The following is a 20,693-nucleotide window of genomic DNA, read 5'->3' on the forward strand; positions in this document are numbered from 1 at the left end:
TAACCTTTAAGGTAAGAATACTCAAAATCATTAAGACTTTATGAAACAAAATCATAGCCCGCTTAGATAGCTGTGACCAGAAATGTAATTCTAAAATTACAGAAAATATGATGCTCCTGTAGCAGAGAGGAGAATTCACTTGCTCTGTCCCCTAGGCTGAAGTGCAGTGGCACAATCTTGGCTCACTGCACCCTGCCCCTCCTGGGTTCAAGTGATTGTCCTACCTCACCCTCCCAAGTAGCTGGGATTACAGGCATGTGCCACCACACTTGGCTAATTTTTGTAGTTTTAGTAGAGACGGGGTTTCACCATGTTGGCCAGGCTGGTCTCGAACTCCTGACTTCAGGTGATCCACCTTCCTTGGCCTCCCAAAGTGCTGGGATTACAAGCGTGAGCCACCGTGCCCAGCCAAGACACTTCTTAAGTAGAAAAATAAATATATAATTTTAGTTTTCCTTAGTTTAATAATTAGCTATTCCCTATAAAATAATCACAAAATATGCAAACCCTTGGTTTTCATTATTTTGTCTTTGTTCCTTATATTTAAAGTGAATTGTGCCATTTTATTATATGTTAACTAAGGCTATAATATCATTATTTGATATTGTAATCAACATAATAGTATTCACATGTTTTTTATTGAAATAATCCAATCTAATAATTATATAATCACTAATATCATAATAAATTTGCCATTTAATATATAATATTTAACTCATCTATTTGCTTTGTACCAAGTGTGTGATATTTCCCCCTGAGATGACCAGGATGCTTGTGACTGTGGAATTCAGTATGAGATTCCACGGGCACTTGATTTCCATTTGTTCTCCATTGGAAATAAGCTATATAAAGAATAAAACTGTTCAAGTCTACTACTGTTTCTACTGAAACAGAACATCTCTGACACCAGATATGTGGGTTTTTCACATCAAGAAATTTCCCAATTTTCTGCAGACACCAGCTGAGTGCCCTACAATTTAATTCAATTCTGGCACTGACTACCCAGAATTGACGCAGACACTACAGGTTAAGGACTCAGTCCCACAAGATTGCCCCCGACTTCAAATAAAAATCACAAATAGTAGGGACCCAGGTTACCCACACTTTCGTCCAACTTGGCTACAGTTTGGGGGTTCCCATGACTCCCTCCTTAGGTTTGATAATTTAACAGCTCACAGAACTCAGGGAAACACTGTACTTATTGTTACCAGTTTGTTATAAAGAATATTATAAAGTACACAAATGAACAGCCAGATGAAAAGGTATGTAAGGTGAGGTCTCGAAGTGTCCAGAGTGCAGGAGCTTCTGTCCCCATGGTGTTTGGTGTGCACCATCCTCCAAACATGTGGATACATTCACCAACTCAGAAGCTCTCTGAATCCTATTGCTAATGGTTTGTTTTTATGGAGGTTCCATTACATAGGTATGGTTGATTAAATTTGGCCATTGGAGATTGACTCAATCGTCAGCCCCCCTCCCCTCTATGGAGGTGTGGTGGATCTGAAAGTTTAAATTCTCTAATCACATGATTGGTTTCTCTGGCAAAGAGCTCCCATCCTGAAGCTATCTAGGGCAGGCCCCTGCCCCCACCAAGAGTCACCTCATTAGCATAAACTCAGGTTTGGTTGAAAGGGCCTTATGAATAGCAAATTATGCTCTTCTCACCTCATTATCTAGGAAATGACAAGGGTTTTATGAGCTCTGTGTCAGAAACTAGGGATGAATATTAATATATGTGTTTGTTTATATATCACAATATCAGAGTTAATTCTTCTATGCTCATTATTTAATTGAACACCTATCATGTTCAAGTCACTGAAAATGATACCAAAGTGCATGACCTTCAATGGGTTTATAATCTTGTTAGGGATATGCTGTTTCCACACAAATATCTGAAATATAGTTGATAAATCAAATACATAGAAAGTAATGCAGTTAAAGTAGACAAAGAAAGTGAACTCTCACAGGTGGTAGTGGCTTACACCTGTAATCTCAGCGCTTTGGGAGGCTGAGGTGGGTGGATCATTTGAGGTCAGGAGTTCAAGACCAGCCTGGCCAGCCAACATGGTGAAACTCCGTTTCTACGAAAAATAGTAGACTGAGACTCCATCATAAAAAAATAAAATTAAATTAAAAAAAAGGCCGGGCGCAGTGGCTCACACCTGTAATCCCAGCACTTTGGGAGGCCAAGGCGGGCGAATCATGAGGTCAGGAGATCGAGACCATCCTGGCTAACACGGTGAAACCCCGTCTCTACTACAAATACAAAAAATTAGCCAGGCATAGTGGCGGGCGCCTGTAGTCCCAGCTACTCAGGAAGCTGAGGCAGGGGAATGGCGTGAACCCAGGAGGCGGAGCTTGCAGTGAGCCGAGTTCGAGTCACTGCACTCCAGCCTGGGCGACAGAGCAAGACTCCGTCTCAAAAAAAAAACAAAGAAGTGTCTTTTTGTATTCAGTTTCTTGGAATTTTGCCGACCTCTCTAGCTAAAATTAACTGGCAATTTAAAAATAGCACTGTTCGGGTACCTACCAACACCCCCCATACATTGATCTTTTGCCACTATTTCTTACATTATGAGCTAAGTGAAGTGTGAAATGTGGCCTCCCCGACAAATTGTTCTTTCCAAAATCTATAGAGCTAACAAAGGTTTAATATTCAAAAGATTGTCACTACTCCTAAACTCTAGCACAGACTACCATCATCACTTGTCTCCTGGACTACAGCAACAGCTTCCACTTGTCCTCCATAAAGCAAACAGAATGTTCTCTCTCTTACTTAAAACTCTCTCAGCCTGGGCAACGTGATGAAACCCCGTCTCTACAAAAAATTTCAAAGTTAGCCTGGAGTGGTGGTACACGCCTGTAGTCCCAGCTACTCAGGAGGCTGAGGTGGGAGGATCCCCTGAGCCCAGGGAGGTTGAGGCTGCAATGAGCCATAATCATGCCACTGCACTCCAGCCTGGGTGACAGAGTGATACCCTGTCTCAAAAAACCAAACAAACAAACAAATAACACTCTCCAGTCATGTTCCATCTCATTTAATCATGGCCTCTAACACCCGTTAATAAAACTATATAGATGCTTCTCAAGTAGCTTCCTTCTCCAATAAATAACATACTGAACATTTCTGTCATTGGCTGAGTTAGTGTTCATCAGGTAATTAACATTTGTTTTCTGAAATTCATTTGTTTCCTTAGGAAAGACTATAAAAAAATGAGCTATTCAATTAAAGGATGCGATCTTATTTCAAAGTAATAGTGTTTAGGAAAGATACATAACTGCCTGCCCAAAGACTACAGCTCCCAAGCTCCCTTGCAACTCAGTGTGGCCTTCTGAGCAGAATTTCTCCTCTCTTGCTTCAAAGAACATTGCTTGCCCTAAACTTCTTTTGTTTCCTTTATGCAAGCTAGAACACAGATTTGCCTGTGACCTCACTTCAACCACACGGCTTTAACGGGGAATGGCAGAGCAAATGAATGGAAAAAAACTGGGCCACTAAATTACCACAGAAAGCAGAGTTGACCTTCTAACCTGGCCCACTCACTCATACTGCATTCTTGTCAGCATTGAGGCCTGTTTCTTTTAAGGGAAATCTGGCTGGGTGCAGTGGCTCATGCCTGTAATCCTAAACACTTTGGGAGGCCAAGATGGGAAGGCAACTTGAGCTCAGGAGTTTGAGACCAGCCTAGGCAACATGGCAAGACCCTGTCTCTGCGAAAAATAGAAAAATTAGCTGGGCATGGTGGTGCACACCTGTGGTCCCAGCTACTCAGGAGGCTGAGGCAGGAGAATGGGTTGAGCCTGCAAGGTCGAGGCTGCAGTGAGCCATGATCACGCCACTGTACTCCAGCCTTGGTGGCAGAGTGAGACCCTGTCTCAAAAACAAACAAACAAACAAATAAATAAATAAAATCTAATTTGGTAAGGGAAAAATAGTATAGAAAGTTGAAAATGATTCAATGATTACTATTCATTGGTATTCTGTCTTTTAAGAATTGCTTGTCCACATTGATTTTTTATTTTTACTAAATACTTAATATTTTTCTTGTCTATTCTGTTGAGCTTCATTGTTTGCCTTTCAATTCTGCTTTTGGGAAACATGTTGAAGTGTAATTTTTCCATTGTAATTTGTTCCACTGAAAGTTTCCATAATGACCAGATTTTTTTTTTTTTAAGACAGAGACAGGCTGGAGTGCAGTGGTGGGATCTCAGCTCACCACAATCTCCGCCTCCCAGGTTCAAGCGATTCTCCTGCCTCAGCCTCCCAAGTAGCTGGGACTACAGGTGCACGCCAGCATGCCCAGCTAATTTTTGTATTTTTAGTAGAGACAGGATTTCACTATGTTGGCCAGGCTGGTCTCGAACTCCTGACCTCGTGATCCACCCACCTCAGCCTCTCACAGTGCTGAGATTACAGGCGTGAGCCACCATGCCCAGCCAATGACCAGATTTTAAACTCTAAATACCATTCCTCACTAAAAAGAACCAGGGCTCTTTGGGGAAAAGGCTGATTTTAAATCTGAGGCAGAGAATGTATAAGATGAGCTTAGCACATTGTCGTATATCAGAAAGCAAGGAAATTACTGAAGAGAAGTGGGCTCATGTTAAAGGACAGGAGTCAACGTGGAGAGGCCCCCAAAGACCAACTTCATCAAAGCATCTTTTCTAGTTCCTGTGGCTATGTAAAAAGTAATGCCAAACTTAGTTTAAGACATTTATTTTTCTCACAAATCTGTAGTCTGGGAAGGGTTCAGGGGGTTAGCTGGTTTCTACTCCAATTAGCATCATTTGTGCACCTCAAAAGCTGGAGACTGAAATCTTCTGAGGGTTCATTCATTCACATGTCTGGTGCCTGAACCGGAACACTGAGGCATGGAATAATTAGGGCTCCTTAATCATTTCTGTGTACCTCTTATGTTGCTTTTCCTTATGGTCTTTTAACATGGTGGCTTCAGGGTAGTTAGATTTCACTAAACACATGTGCCCCAAGAGAGTGCCAGGCAGAAGCAATGGAGATGTGTCAATATCACATTATAGGAAGACCATGTGAGACTGAATACATTTGTGTATCCTGCTTTGGTAAATGTAATCTATCACAGCATCATAAATAATACTATAATTGATTGACACATTTGAATATATAAAAGTCCGAATGATACTCAACCCAGAATGAAAAGACATATTTGCCCCCTCATTGAGGTAATTATTATACCAATTCCTTACGTAAAAATTAGTCAAGAGAGAGTTAAGTATGAATTCTTTCTTTTCCAAATGGAACTCTATTTTGGAGTAACACATAGCTCTTTCTCTCTTTCTTTCTCTCTCTTTCTCTCTCTCTCTCTCTCTCTTTCTTTCTTTCTTTTTTTGAGATGGAGTCTCGCTCTGTCGCCCAGGCTGGAGTGCAGGGGTGCGATCTCAGCTCACTGCAACCTCCCCCTCCCGGGTTCATGCCATTCTCCTGCCTCAGCCTCCCGAGTAGCTGGGACTACAGGCACCCACCACTACACCCGGCTAATTTTTTGTATTTTTAGTAGAGACGGAGTTTTCACCGTGTTAGCCAGGATGGTCTCGATCTCCTGACCTCATGATCCGCCCCCCCTCAGCCTCCCAAAGTGCTGGGATTACAGGCGTGAGCTACCACGCCCAGCCGGAATAACACATAGCTCTAATTAATAAGGGGAACGTTATTAGAAGAATCTTAGTTAATGAAAACAAAAACACTAACAATTGGAAAAATCACAGTTTTGCAACTTGTAATGGAGTAACTGGTTCAGACAAGAGTCAGCAATGGGTGCCAAAAGCATTGAGTGTAAGGTTGATAAAGGCACTGGATACTAATCTGCTGCTGAGTTCTTAACACACAGAATATTTACTTGTCTCAAGGGGGCGTAACTTTATAATAGAGAGATCTGGTAATTTTCCCATTTACCATTAATCTAAAGATCGATCTTAGTATCATAAAAAGTAACACAACTAAGTATTATACAACTCTTGATATGATAGGATATAACGTACACAGCATCACCCATGAAATACACTTGACAAAAATGTTTTATCTGACATCAGTAACAACTTTAGATCAAAATTTCCAGTATCCAGGAAATACAGTAGAGAGTTAACTAAAATTTAAATGAAACCAGAAGGAAACAATCATATAAATCCAGAAGGTAGAATTCTACCAGAAAATTGACCAGTCTCTTCAGCAAGAAAATGTAACAAAACAACAACAACAAAAAAGTGCAAAGGGGCTGGGTGCAGTGATTCATGCCTGTAATCCCAGAACTTTGGGAGGCCGAGGGGGTGGATCACCTGAGGTCAGGATTTCGAGACCAGCCTGGCCAACATGGTGAAACCTCGTCTCTACTAAAAATACAAAAATTAGCCGGGCGTGGTAGCAGGTGCCTGTAATCCCAGCTACTCAGGAGGCTGAGGCAGGAGAATTGCTTAAACCTGGGAGGTAGAGGTTGCGGTGAGCTGAGATCACGCCATTGCACTCTGGCCTGGGCAACAAAGTGAGACTCCATCTTAAAAAAAAAAAAAAAAAAAAGGCGGGAAGGAACTAACAGAGAAATATGAGCCATAGCTTACCACATATTAAGAATCATGCAGGTCGTTGACTGGATCCTGATTTGAGCAACTTGGCTGGAAAACACACTGGGGCCAACAGAGGAAATCTGGATGTATACTGGTTATCAGAAGATAGCAGATAATTATTTCATTTTGTAGATGTGATCATGATAAAAGTATTGTGCTTAGTTAAGAAAAAATCCTTATTTGGCCAGGCACAGTGGCTCACGCCTGTAATCCTAGCATTTTGGGAGGCCAAGGCAGGTGGATCACCTGAGGTCAGGAGTTCAAGATCAGCCTGGCCAACATGATGAAACCCCATCTCTACTGGAAAAAAAAAAAAAAAAAAAAAAAAAAATATATATATATATATATATACACACACACACACACACACACACAATATATATACAAAAAAATTAAAATATCTTTATTTTAGAGATATTAAAGAACATAATGGTAAAGCAACATTATAATTTACCTCCAAATGCTTTAAAAAAAACAAAGTAAATATAACAACATGTTAGCAACTGGCAAACCTAGATAAGGAATATACGGGTATTTGTTGTACTATTTCTCTATTTATTTTAATATTTGAAATGTTGTACAGTAAAATGTAATAAAACAGAACAGTTCTCCCCAAATGCAGGGATTTTCTAGGTACTCAATTCTAATTTTTCTAAATTTTGTGTTTTTGGTTTTGTTTTTTTTTTTTAAATGTGGTCTCTGTCACCAGACTGGAGTGCAGTGGCGCGATCACGGCTCAGTGCAGCCTTGACTTTCCCAGGCTCAGGTGATCCTCCCACCTCAGTTGTTGTATTTTTAGTAGAGATGGAGTTTCACCATGTTGCCCAGACTGGTCTCGAACTCCTGGGCTCATGCTATCTGTCCGCCTCGGCCTCCTAAAGTCCTTGGATTACAGGTGTGAGCCACCGCGCCTGGCCTGGTTTTATTTATTTATTTCTAACCATTTAACATTTAATTTAAACTACCAGGACGTTTTTTTGGAGTGTTTTGTCTTTCTCCAGTTACCAAATGAATCGTCCTAGAAAATTTATTAAATAGCTTCTCTGCACCGGGTGCGGTGGCTCACACGTGTAATCCTAGCACTTTGGGAGGCTAAGGTGGGTGGATCACCTGAGGTCAAGAGTTCAAGAGTTCAAGACCAGCCTGACCAACATGGTGAAATACCGTATCTACTAAAAATTAAAAAATTAGCCAGGCGTGGTGGCACACGCCTGTAATCCCAGCTACTTGGGAGGCTGATGCAGGACAATCACTTGAATCCAGTGGGATGGAGGTTGCAGTGAGCCAAGATCACACCACTACACTCCAGTCTGGGCAACAGAGAAAGAATTTGTCTCAATAAATAAATAAATAAATAAATAAAGTGTATGCCCCCAGTTGTTACACCTCTTTTGTTTTCTATTCAGTTATTGATATATCAGAGTCTATCTCTGAAATAACTATTCCATTGATTTGTCTGTACCAGTGTCATTTTCATTTAATCATTATAGCCTATGTAGTGATGAACCAACCTTCTCTTTCTAATTTTCAAAGTCATTATTGTCTATTTATTTTTCTAGGTGATTTTTGGAATTTGCCCCCAGTCCCACAAAAATACCACAGGTGTTTTTGTCTTCTTGTTTTCTACTGAGTTTTCATTAAAATTGAATTCGGAAGAATTATCATCCCTACAATACTGACAACTAATACTTAATCCCATTTAAATTTTAAGAGCTGAAATTTGTATTTCTTCTTTGTATTGTGTTGTAATTTGCTTTCTTTAAATTCTCCAACCACACTGGTTTTAGTTCTGCTCTCTGGAGTGACATAATATTTGATTACTCCTTCTTTCACATAATGAGAGAGAGTAATTATGCTCCCACTTTATTCAGCCATTTCCTATTTGACATGATTTTTGCTCTCTTCATCATCCTGCTCACCCACTTCCGGATATGATCCACTTTGTCAATATTTCCTCTTGAAATATGGAACCCAGATCTAAGGACTCAAGACTCCAAATGTGTGTGGTCTGAGAATCACAAAGAAGTGGGATGATTATTTCCCTTACTCCGGACACTCAGCTGTTATTAATGCAGTGTAGATTCGTGTCCCCATGTCTTGGCAGTACTCTTCACTATTGGCTCACATTGAGCTTGCAGTCAACTAAAATCACTAGAACTTTCTCACTGACTGTTCTTAAAATAGACCTTCATTTTCTTGAACATAAGCACATGAATGCTAAATTATTTGAATATATATGGTTATACAAATCCTGATGAGATTTCATCTTTTCAATATTGGTTTACCATTTCAGCCCAATTAAAAATCCCAATTCTATGTTTCAAAGCATTAAAACTTAGTCATCTGCAAATTTAATAAACATGTCTTTTTTTGGCCTCACCCACAGTCTGACAAAGAGCAAAGGGCCAAGTCCTATAACAAAGCAACCAAATGCTGTTTCTGGGGGATTGCCCAAGGCCAGGTTGAAACAGTGGATTTTCAGCATTTCTTTATTAACTAGGAGACCTATGAAAGAAAAGACCAAGGTTTCTTTGATCTCATTTGCTCTTTGTGAACCCAAACTTATTCCTACTGATTTCTCCCTAATCTAAGTATTCACAAACTACCTATTTTAAAATATAGTCTAAATGTTGCTGACGACTAATGTGAAAGAAACCCAAGTGTACATCAAAATCCAAATTTTACCCCCTTTCTAAAAACATCAATAAAATTCACCATCACCCAGAACCTTTGCCATTCTCCAGCTCTCCTCAAAGAATAGTAACTGTTCTGTGCATTCTCATTGTTCTGCCATATTCTTCCTTACAACCTGAAACTGTGAACTCTTTATGAGACTTAAATGCACTTCTGTGAGGGTATCTGCATACGTGTTGGTCTCCTCAAGCAGATTTTTAGTTCCTTAAAAACAATACGAAGTCTCATTCAGTTCAATTCAACTGACACTTAATGAGTTTCAGGTATTTTAATAGCAACACTGATAGGAGACAGGAAGGCCCCTACAAAAGAATGACAGGAACAGAGTTGCAGCACAGCACAGTGTGCCTAGAGACTAGAAACAGTTCTACACTGCTTAACTGAGATGTATGGAGCAGCAGGAAATGAGGATGCAGAGGTAGTTAAAAGAGAGCTCCATCAGACAGGGCCTTGGAAGCCATGCTAATAAACACCAGCTTTATCCGATACAAGACAGTTAGAAACGGGCCACCCAAGACCCACATTATTCCCTTGAAGACTCCTTTTGTTTTCCCAGCACACTCTTAAACAAAGAAAAGAGGATTCCTCAAAAGACTAAAAATGGAACTGCCATAAGACCCAGCAACCTCACTGCTAAGTATACATCCAGAAGAAAGGAGATCAGTATATATATTTTTTCATTTTTTTCTTTTTTGAAACAAGGTCTCACTCTGTCACCTAGGCTGGAGTACAGTGGCGTCATCATGGCTCACTGCAGCCTCAGCCTCCCTGGGCCCAAGTAAACCTCCCACCTCAGCCTCCCCAAGCAGCTGGGACTACAGGCATGTGCCACCATGCCTGCCTATTTTTTTTATTTTTCGTAGAGACAGGGTCTTGCCATGTTTCCCAGGCAGGTCTCAAACTCCTGGGATCAAACAATCCTGCCTCAGCCTCCCAAAGTGCTGGGATTACAGGCATGGGCACCACACCTGGCCTGAAATCAGTATATTGAAGAGATATCTGCACTCCCATGTTTATTACAGTACTGTTCACAATAGCCAAGATTTGGAATCAACCTAAGTATTCATCAGTGGATGAATGGATAAAGAAAATGCAGTATATATAAGCACAGTGGAGTAGTATTCCAGCATAAGAAGAACGAAATCCCTGTCATTTGCAACAACATGGATGGAACTGGAGAACATTATGTTAAGTGAAATGAACCAGGCACAGAAAGACAAATTTCACATGTTCTCATTCATATGTGGGAGGTAAAAATTAAAACAATTAAATGGAGAGTAGAATGATCATTACCAGAGGCTAGGAAGGATAGCGTGAGGGGCGGAAATGTGGGGATGGTTAATGGGTGCAAAAATATATTTAGAGAGAATAAATAAGATCTAGTTTTGATAACACAATAGGATTACTATAATCAACAATAATTTATGGTATATGTTTAAATAACTAAAAGACAGGAATGTTGGAATGTTTCTAACACAAAGAAATGATGAATGCTTGAGGTAATGAATACCCTGGTTTCTCTGATGTGATCATTACACATTGTATGCCTGTATCAAAATATCACATACACCCCATAAATATATACACCTATTTTGTACCCACAATAATTAAAAGTTTAAAAATTTTTAAATGAAGATACAAAAATCTGCATGTGGCCGGGCACAGTGGCTCACGTCTATAATCCCAGCACTTTCGGAGGCCGAGGCAGGCAGATCACGAGGTCAGGACTTTGAGATCAGCCTGACCAACATGGTGAAACCCCATCTCTACTAAAAATACAAAAATTAGCTGGGAGTGGTGGCACGTGCCTATAATCCTAGCTACTCAGGAGGCAGAGGCAGGAGAATCGCTTGAACCCGGGAGGCAGAGGTTGCAGCGAGCCGAGATCGCGCCATTGCACTCCAGCCTGGGTGACAGAGCTAGACTTTGTCTCAAAAAAAAAAAGAAATTCTGCATGCCTATCTACTTTGTCACAGTCCCTACACCCTTGTTGTTTTACACCACCCCAGGAACATTGGCTCTTGAAGAAATGAACCCTTGTCTAGCTTATTTATGACAAGTGCCTAGATGGGTGCCTGGTGCATAGCGAGCACCAAAAAGGATCTGTTGACTGACTTGTTGGCCTGGCCCATTTTGGTTCACGTTACCTGGTACAAAGGTAGGCAACCAATAACAACTGCCTCAAACATCTTCTGGTTTCCTCTCACTTCATAAAAATGTATGAAGCTTAGTTATAAAATTTCATTTTTTTAAAGAATTTCCCATTTCTTTGGCACCTGCTTGTCTTTCAATATCCTCATGCTGCAATTATACGTGTCTTTCATTTGAATTTTTGAGGACTAATTTTCCTACAAACAGTGTTCTGACTCAGCCCAGCCCTCCTTTCCATGGCTACTTCGCATTCAGGGATGATCTGATCACACCCTTCCTCAGTGCTAGTCACTTGCACATCTCCAACCTATTCTTTCTGGGTGTTCAGAATAAAGTTCTGATTAACCGTTCTGATTGGTTCTTCACCATTCTGTGAGGCTAAATTGGCAGCAAAGTTAGTTGAGGCTCATCAAATGCTTTGTTTTCAGCAGAACAAGACTACCAGAAGTTACATCTACCAATTTTTGTGTCCAGGTTGCTTTTTTTTTTTTTTTTGAGAAGGGGTCACAATTCATCAGCCAGGCTAGAGTGCTGTGGCACAATCATGGCTCACGACAGCCTTGAACTCCTGGGCTCAAGCAATCCTGCCGCCTCGGCCTCCAGAGTGTCTAGTATTACAGGTGTGTGTGCCACCATGCCTGGCTAGTTTTTTTTGTTGTTGTTTTCAGAAAGACAGGGTCATGCTGTGTTGCCCGGGTGAGTCTTGAACTCCTGGCCTCAAGCAATCTCCTGCCTCACATGTTCCAATTTATATTTGCATTTATATTTGGAAAATATCATCCATGTCCTCTATATCGGTCTTGAATTCTTGGCTTCAAGCAATCCTCCCACCTCACATGTTACAGTTTATATTTAGAAAATATCATCCATGTCCTCGATATCTTCTGGCATTCTATATAACAAGCTCCCTCAATGAGTTACATTGTGTTTTGCTCTCTTGTTATCTATATGCAAATGCTCATCACTCTCGATTTCCTCATTTCTTGTCGAAGGAGGTAGCATCTTGAAATGCAGTGCTAATGCCACCATAGCCCTGTCCCTTCATACACTCATACATATGCCCATAAATAGAAAATCAAACAACTATCCCATCAGAGCTGCTTCTCTTGAACAAAGTATTGTTTTAAAAACTGTGAGATTGGTCATACGTCAATGATTATAAAAGCTACAATGTATATAAGAGGCTTCATTATACTATTGTCTCTATTATACTCTTTGGCTATAAGGGGCTTCATTATACTATTCTCTCTCTATTATACTATTTGGAAATTTCAATATTAAAAATATTTTTAACTCTTTGCAAAATTATCATTTTTTTTATTTATTCAACAAACATCCACTGATGAAACATGCTAAACAATACAGAGATGATTAAGACATAGTCTCTATATAGGGTTCTATATAGGGTTACTAAATAAAATACAAGAGGCCTGCCTTGTTGAATTTGAATTTAGATAAACAATAGTATATTTTTTAGTATAAGTATGTTCTGCAAGTAGAAATTCTGAAATCAGTTTCACAGGGTTGAGATCAAGATGTCGACAGGACTGTGCTCCCTCCAGAAGCTCTAGAGGGAGAATCTGCTCCTTGCCTCTTCCAGTTTCTGGTGGCAGCCAACATTCTTTGACTTGTGGCTGCATCCATTACTCCAGTCTTCAAGGCCTCCATTTTCAAATCTCGATCTACTCCTCCTTCCCCTAGCCTTCTCTTCTGTGCTTGTGTCAAACTGCCCTTCTGCCTGCCTCCTATAAAGACACTTGCCTATTGCTTATAAAGTAGGCTTTTAGGGCCCACCTGGATAATCCAGTATAATCTTGCCATATCAAGATCCTTAATCACATTTGCGAAGACCCTTTTCCAAGTAAGGTGTCATTTAAGGGTTCCTGGAATTAGGACCTGATACCTTTGAGGACCATTATTCAGGCTATTATGGATGCTATATAGATAACTAATACTACATATCTACTACTATGATAGATATTCTCCAGGGAATACTGGAGAAACTTGAAAGGAGATCAAAGAAGAGGCAGATGTCAAGACAGGCTTCCTAAATCAGTGGTGTCAGAGAATATAAATCACTAAAACAGCAATTATAACAATAGCCAGTAATCAGACCAATCAGAACAGACAGGCTACAAATAACCACTGCAGCCTACCTGTGAGTATCAGTTCAACATCAGTCTTGATAACAGATGTAATGTTGGATGCTTGCTAGACATATAGGGTTACCAAATAAAATACAAGATAATAAATAAGAAGTATCAACTGGATGACAAAAATCATTTGCACACAATTCCTAACATATCACCTGGGGAGGAATCATGGGCAGGAAGATTGCCCCATATAGTTTGAGGCATATCGTTTTAGTTTTTGTTTTTAACTCCTATGTTGTCTACATTGCACTTCAAAAAAAGTCTACATTGCCTGTCATTTCAATTATTTTTTTCAACTCAATTTGCACAAAATCGCTACTCAATTATTTACTTAATAATTTTAATTTTTTTCATAAAAGTAAGTTGCTTTGTACAAAAAAAGCACAGCAATATAAGGTTATATAAAGTAATAATTCTCTTCTCCTCCACCTAATCCCAGAGATAAGCACATCAACAGATACATCAAGGGCTTTATCTGTGAATACGTAAATTTGCATATATAAAATATAAATACATATATTGAAATCAACGGGAAGGAGCAAGCATTATGCTGCTGGTGGAAATGATAAAACAGTGCACCCTCTGCCCATTATGCTCCCAAGAAGCAGCAAGCTGCATGCTTCTTCCTTTTGTACTTTTTGGATCCAGTTCCACAGGAAATATCTCTAATTCATAAATTCTTAATTCCACAGTGGCATCCTAAAAGAGGACTGGCAAGAAGAGCAGCAATTCAAATATGAACAACAGCTTCCTCCAATCTCCCTCTAAACTTTTCACCCTGAAAGCTTCCTCGGTTGTCGCACAAACGCCTCAAATCTAAACCACCTAAAATTGAACTTGTCATCTTCCTCAAGAAACCTGCCACTCATCATGTTTCTCCATCTCACCTAGTGGCCCAAGCTGGAAACCAGGAAGTGACCCTTTTCCCCCACATCCTGTAACAACAAAAGTCACCAGATCCTGGAAAATATCACACAAATTTATAAATTTTTCTAATTACTGAATTATTGCAAAAAAAAAAAATCAAGAAGGGTCTCCCAGACCTTCACCTCACCCTCCTCTTAATCGTACTCTGTACTGCAGCTAGAGTTATCGTTCCAGAACATAAATTTCATTATGATACATCTTTCTTCAAGCACTTTAATGGATCTTCATTGCTCTCAAAATAGAGTCCTGAAGAGCGTTTATAACATCCTAGTTGAGAGCGCTCCTGCTATCTCTCTGCTTCATCTCTCACCCTCACAATCTTTTCTCAAACCACACTCATCTTTTTTTATTTTCCTAAGTTTGCATGCTAACCCATGCTAGAACTCTCTATGTACTGTTTTTTCCAAGAAAGACTTTTCTTTTTCTTTACTTAGCTGACTCCCATTCAATTCAAGGTTTTAACTTAGTTATCAGCTGCTCCAGGAAGCCTTGCCCTAATCCCCTTAGCCTAAGTTAGGGGTCTCTTTTTCTGTAACCACAGCATCCTGTGCCTTCTCGGTCATTTATTAACACTTAGCAATTATAATTGCCTGTTCACTTGCCTCCCACCACCACTAGACCACAGGATCAGTTCACCTTTGTATTATCAGGACCAAGCACAGTAATAAGGACGTGGTAGGATCTCAATAAATAGTTGTTAAGTAAGTAGAAAGAGTAATGCAGATCCTCAGGAGCAAGGTACTATGTATACATTTATCTTCAGGAAGGCAGTTCAGTGCATGGCTTCACTATAATGAACAAAATGATAGCATGATTTTTACAGCATTTTGTTGACTACTGAGAAATAATTTGCATTGAAGACACATGAATCCCACACACAAAAAATAAGCACATTCTCCCTGCCTCTGCAGGAAGGAAATCAGACTATGATTCAGTTGCCAATGTATGCCCTCCTCATTCTGAATTCACACAGAAGGCAGAAGCAGTAATGTCACTACAGAGTTAACTATCTTGGTGTCCTACATAATTCTGTCATAACCATAGTGCGATGAATAGTTTCTCAGCTTTGCAGGTTCAGAAGCTCAATTTTATTACTTCATTTGAAAAAGGGCCGGGCGCGGTGGCTCAAGCCTGTAATCCCAGCACTTTGGGAGGCCGAGACGGGCGGATCACGAGGTCAGGAGATCGAGACCATCCTGGCTAACACGGTGAAACCCCGTCTCTATTAAGAAATACAAAAAACTAGCCGGGCGAGGTGGCGGGCGCCTGTAGTCCCAGCTACTCGGGAGGCTGAGGCAGGAGGCCGGAGAATGGCGTAAACGTGGGAGGCGGAGCTTGCAGTGAGCTGAGATCCGGCCACTGCACTGCAGCCTGGGTGACAGAGCGAGACTCCGTCTCAAAAAAAAAAAAAAAAAAAAAAAAAGAAAATGAAAAGCGGCTGGGCGCGGTGGCTCCCGTATGTGATCCCAGCACTTTGGGATGCCGGGATGGGTGGATTTCCTGAGGTCAGGAGTTCGAGACCAGCCTGGCCAACATGGTGAAACCCCGTCTCTACTAAAAATACAAGGCAGGGCGCAGTGGCTCACGCCTGTAATCCCAGCACTTTGGGAGGCCGAGGCAGGCGGATTACGAGGTCAGGAGATCGAGACCACCCTGGCTAACACGGTGAAACCTCTTCTCTACTAAAAATACAAAAAATTAGCCAGGCCTTGTAGTCCCAGCTACTCGGGAGGCTGAGGCAGGAGAATGACGTCAACCCGGGAGGCGGAGCTTGCAGTGAGCCAAGAGATCGCGCCACTGCTCTCCAGCCTGGGAGACAGAACGAGACTCCGTCTCAAAAAACAAAAAACAAAAAACTAGCTGGCTGTGTTGGCGGGCGCCTGTAATCCCAGCTACTCGGGAGGCTGAGGCAGGAGAATGGCTTCAACCCAGGATGCGGAGGTTGCAGTGAGCCGAGATTGCGCCATTGCACTCCAGCCTGCGCCATTGCACTCCAGCCTGGGGAAGAAGAGCGAAACTCATCTCAAGAAAATAAAGGGGAGGGGAGGGGACCGGAGGAGAGGGGAGGGGAGGGGAGCACTGAGGCTGACTTTCTCAAAAGGGGTTCTTCATTTGAACACAGAGCACAAAAAATTGAGTGACTATTTATCAATTCTCCCAACAATAGCAAATAATTGGTACCATTCTAGATGCAGAGAGAAGTTAATTCATTACATGCAGTGAATACCTTACAGCTATGAGGACTTACTTCACTCCCAGAACTCCAGAGGGCCTGAATCATATGAAGTAAATTCCTGTGAGATATAAATATAGCATACACACACACACACACGCTAGATCGGTACTATATCTCACTACACCAGTGTATATACTACGTACATATACTAATGTAAAGGAAAATGCATGTCGGCAAAACTAGAATACAGTAACATTGCTAATCATAATGTAGGTTGAAAAAATGTAGTCTGAAGAGTGGAAGGGTTAGGTGTTTTTAAAGGATACTTTAGGCCAGGCGCCGTAGCTCACGCCTGCAATCCCAGCACTTTGGTAGGTCAAGGTGGGTGGATCACAAGATCAGGAGATCGAGACCAGCCTGGCCAATATGGTGAAACCCCGTCTCTACTAAAAATACGAAAAAAAAAAAAATTAGCAGGGCATGGTGGCACATGCCTGTAATCCCAGCTACTTGGGAGGCTGAAGCAGGAGAATTGCTTGAATACGGGAGGTGGAGGTTGCAGTGAGCTGAGATCGCGCCACTGCACTCCAGCCTGGGTGACAGAGCGAGACTCCATCTCAAAAAAAAAAAAAAAGAAAGGATATTTTAATTGACCTGTCATATCCTGCTGATTCAGCCTTCCTCCCTCGAGAGAGGCCAGGATATGAGCTCTTGGAGAGAAGGAACCACATTTGTCTTAACTCCAAATTTTGCTGAAATTTGAACTCCTAATAATTAACATTGTACATGGCATATACTCCATTTCATTGACCCAATGAATGGATGGATGAATAAGTTGTGTTATACTGCTTCCTAGCTTCTTTTCTATAGGTAGTTAATTGTACATGTGGTGTGTGGATTCTTGTTCATTCTTTCAACAAGAACCTATGTGAGTGAATTCTAGGCTAGGAACTGAGACAGGTTATGTATTATACAACAGAATTCATGTTATTAAGGATTAGTCTACTATTTTACACATATTACTTATTATTTAAAAAAACAAAATGTAGGCAGGACGCGGTGGCTCACTCCTGTAATTCCAGCACTTTGGGAGGCTGAGGCGGGCAGATCACCTGAGACTAAGAGTTACAAGACCAGCCTGGCCAAAAAGGTGAAACCCCATCTCTACTAAAAATACAAAAGTTAGCTAGAAATGGTGGCGTGCACCTGTAATCCCAGCTACTAGAATGGCTGAGGCAGGAGAATTGCTTGAACATGGGAAGCGGAGGTTGCAGTGAGCCAAGATCGTGCACTCCAGCCTGAATGACAGCGAGACTTCATCTCAAAAAAACAAAATAAAATAATAAAAATAAATGAATAAAAATTTTAAAAGAAAGGAAAAAGTATTGGAGAAGATGTAAAGTTGGAACTCCTGTAAACTGCTGGTAGAAATATAAAATGGTGCCACTACCCTAGAAAACAGTATGGAGGTTCCTCAAAAATTAAAAATTAAATTATGATATAATCCAGCCATTCCATTTATGGGCACATACCAGAAAGAACTGGAAGCAGGCACTCAAACAGGTATGTGTGTACCCATGTTCATGGCAGCATTATTCACAATAGCCATTTGCCCATTGACGCAACACAAGTGTCCTTCAATGGGCAAATAAATAAAATAAAATGTGGTATATATATACAATGGAATGTTATCCAGCTTTACAAAGGAAGGAAATTCTAACATCTGCTACCTTGTGGATGAATCTTGAAGACATTATACTAAGCAGAATAAGCCAGTCACAAAAGGGCAAATAAGGTATGGCTCCATTTATATGAGGTACCTAGAGTAGTCAAACTTGTAGAGACAGAAAGCAAATGGTGGTTGCCAGGGTCTGGGGGATAGGGAGTTATTTTTTAATGGGTATAGAATTTCAGTTTTGCAAGATGAAAAAAGATCTGAAGACAGATAGTGGTAATGGTTGCACAACACTGTGAATCTACTTAATGCCACTGAACTGTACACTTTAAAATGGTTAAAATGAGATCCATGCCAGGGGCACTAGGCACCATCAGACCTACCATGGACAAGCCAAGACAATGGTACCAACCTGAGTAAGTCAGATGGCCAGTCCTGGCACTACCACACCCTTGTGGTACACCAGTGGGGCTAAAGATACCATGCTATGCATGAGGATGTGACCGAATGGACTCTACTTTTACGCAAAGTTATCAAGCAGATGAGTCACAACTAATATAGGTACAATTGATCATGTTGCTCATAGAAAATCAATAATTGTAAAAACTATTTCTGTCATTCACACTGTCAGGTTCAAAAATGAACTGTAAAGAAATATTACTATCAAGTTTGGTTAAGCTAAATGCCAAGATTTATAAACTTGATGACTTAAGTTTCCTCGGCCAGAATATTACAGATGCTGTGGAAGCAGTACACCTTGATGAGCTTCCTACAGACATTCCAGGGACCAAAAGAAACTTTGACCTAGTCACACATGTTTCCTTGGTTGACCGTCCTGGCCATGATATTTTGATGGCTACTTTGTTGAATGGTACAGCAGTGATGGATGTGACCCTTCTGTTGATAGCTGGCAATGAATCTTGTCCTCAACCTCAGACTTTTCTGAATACCTGGCTGCCATAGATACTATGAAGGTGAAACATACTTTCATTCTATAAAATAAAATTAATTTGGTAAAAGAAAGTCAGGCTAAAGAACAGTATGAACAGATCCTTCAATTGTATTAATATAAAGTAGAGTAGCAGAAGAGCCTCCTATTATTTTCATATCTGCTCAGCTGAAATACAATCCTGAAGTTGTCCATGAGTACACAGTAAAGAAAATTCCAGCCAGGCACAATGGCTTACACCTGTAATCCCAACACTTGGGGAGGCCGAAGCGGGCGGATCACCTGAGGTCAGGAGTTCAAGACCAGCCTGACCAACATGGAGAAACCCCATCTATACTAAAAATACAAAAAAAAAAAAAAAAATTAATCGGGCATGGTGGCACATGCCTGTAATCCCAGCTACTCAGGAGGCTGAGGCAAAAGAATCACTTGAATCCGGGAGGTGGAGGTTGAGGTGAACTGAGATCATGCCATAGGACTCCAGCCTGGGCAACAAAAGCGAAAATCCATCTTAAAAAAAAGAAAAGAAAATTCCAGTACCTCCAAGAGACTTTACTTCAGAACCCCAACTTATTGTTGGGGTTCCTTTGATGTTAACAAACCTGGCTGTGATATTGATGATATCACCCGGGAGTACAACTGGTGGCAGTATTTTAAAAGGCGTATTAAAGGTGGTCCAGGAGACAGGAGTCAGACCTAGTATTGTTCCCAAAAATAGTGAAGGAAAACTTGTGTAAAACAATCATTTCCAAACTTGTAACACTTTTTGCAGAATACGATGATCCTCAGCACACTGCTCCAGGGAGTCTTACTGGAGTTGGAACAAAAATGTACCCAGTGTTGGCAGAATGGCAGGACAGGTGCTTGGTACAGTTGGAACTGTACCTAAGATCGTCACAGGACCGGAAATGTCCTATTTACTTTTTAGACAGCTTCTAGGTGTATGTATAGAAGAAGGCAAAAAAGCAGAAAAAGTACAAAAGCTGTCCATGAATGAAGTTCTTATAGTAAACACAGGATCTCTGTCTACAGGAAAAAGAGAGTGCAGTCAAAGATGATTTGGGTAAAATAGTTCTCACTAATTCTGTGTGCACAAAAGTAGGAGAAAAAATTGCCCTTAGCCAAAGAGTTGAGAAACATTAGCATTTAATTTGTTGAGATCAGATAGGAAGAGGAGTAGCCGTGAAGCCAACAGTAGATGACAAGTGCAGAATTACACTTAAATAACACAGTTGGGTGAAGTCAGAATTTCTCTTAGTAACCTGGGGGTGTATTTTCAAAGCAAAATGAGGGAATACCTTTCACAGCTCATTACCTTTGTAGAAACTGTCAGGTGATCCTCATGTTTTGTGATGAAAATTTAACTCCTTATAC

At 40.7% G+C, this 20,693-nt stretch overlaps 1 protein-coding gene and 1 pseudogene across 1 annotated transcript in view; one reads left to right on the plus strand and one right to left on the minus strand.

Annotated features, from left to right (window-relative positions):
- LOC105486421 (ankyrin 2) overlaps window positions 1-20,693 on the minus strand; it is a 698,368-nt gene that overhangs the window by 570,365 nt on the left and 107,310 nt on the right. The gene's annotated exons all lie outside the window — the stretch shown is intronic.
- Window positions 18,216-20,546, plus strand: LOC139362119 (eukaryotic translation initiation factor 2 subunit 3 pseudogene; annotated as a pseudogene).

Source organism: Macaca nemestrina, chromosome 3, assembly GCF_043159975.1.
Source record: "Macaca nemestrina isolate mMacNem1 chromosome 3, mMacNem.hap1, whole genome shotgun sequence".
NCBI classification, from domain to species: Eukaryota; Metazoa; Chordata; class Mammalia; order Primates; family Cercopithecidae; genus Macaca; species Macaca nemestrina.